Here is a 1251-nt window from a genome sequence, read left to right on the forward strand (position 1 = left end):
GACGGGAGGCAAAAGGAGAGTCGCATGAGCCTCCGCAAGTCTCCCGTCAAGAATCTCCCGAGCCCTAATGGCCTCGATCTAGACTAAGGGGGGCCAGCTTCCCACCTAAAGATGATGGCGGATTCCGAGGCAACCTTCGCGAGGTTGCCGAGGGGAATCGACTTGAGAGCAGAGAAAGAACAAGACGAAGCCGAAGGAGGAACGGTAGGTGTACCTAGCTCCAGGTTCCGAGCAGCAGCGCGGAGCTCCGCCCGCTCGGGGATGGGCAGAGCCGGACTGCCCTCGGGGTGCGCGGTGTCAAGCCGTGCGCTCTGACGGGACGTGATCATCGTGCAGGAGGTCGACCGGCCATGATGGGAGTAGGCCGCGGACCGCGGAGGGGAGGCTGGGCGGCCATGAGGGTGGTCACCCGAGCCCCCCCATCCACAGCGAAAACCGCCGCGGTCGAGGCCTGAAGAGCCGCCCAAGGGTAGCCGAGGAGCAGCGGAGTCGGAGTCGGAGTCGGAGACGAGCAAACCAGGGGTGGAGCAGGAGAGGCGTCGAACGTGGCCGGGACCACTAGGGGGAGCATCGGTGGTGGCGGGGACACGTCCCGAGGAGGCAGCACAACCGTAGGGAGGGGGCCAGAGTAGAGGAAGTGGCCTCGGGCGGCACGGCATCCTCGGGGTCCGCCACCGGGATCGCCAGGAGCAGGCCGGGATCCGGCACCTCAGCCGGAGGCGGTCCAGTCTCCAGGGCCAGCGAGGCAGAGGCGAGCAGGGCGGGAGAGCGTGGGGAGGAGGCTGGGCGGACGACCAGGCCGACATTGGAGATGTCGCTCGCCTCCGACGACGTAGCCACCGAGGCAGACGGGTCGTCGAGGAGCAAATCGCACGCGGCCTGGCGGCCCTTCCCCCGGCGGCAGGGGAGGCGGAGAGGGGGACGGAGAGCGGGCGTGCGAGTCCTCCGATCCCCCCTCCTCCTCCGAGCGGTGGGAGCGGGGGCAGTGGCGACCGTGGTAGTCCCCGTCCGTCCCCGCGTTGCCACCGGAAGGACCAACGTCGAAGGAGCGGGGGTGGCCGACATGGTTGAGGGGCTCGGGAGTGATCATGAGGTCAAAGCCCTGGTCGTTGAAGAACACACGAATGGTTGCATGGAGCTTGGAGGAGTCGAGGCACTTGACCTTGACCCGGACCTCCTCCTCCTTGCGGAGGGAGAGCTCGTCGACCACCACCACCTTGCCCAAGATCCGGGACATCTGGCGGATGACGA

Source organism: Triticum dicoccoides, chromosome 4B (genome assembly GCF_002162155.2).
Source record: "Triticum dicoccoides isolate Atlit2015 ecotype Zavitan chromosome 4B, WEW_v2.0, whole genome shotgun sequence".
Lineage (NCBI taxonomy): Eukaryota > Viridiplantae > Streptophyta > Magnoliopsida > Poales > Poaceae > Triticum > Triticum dicoccoides.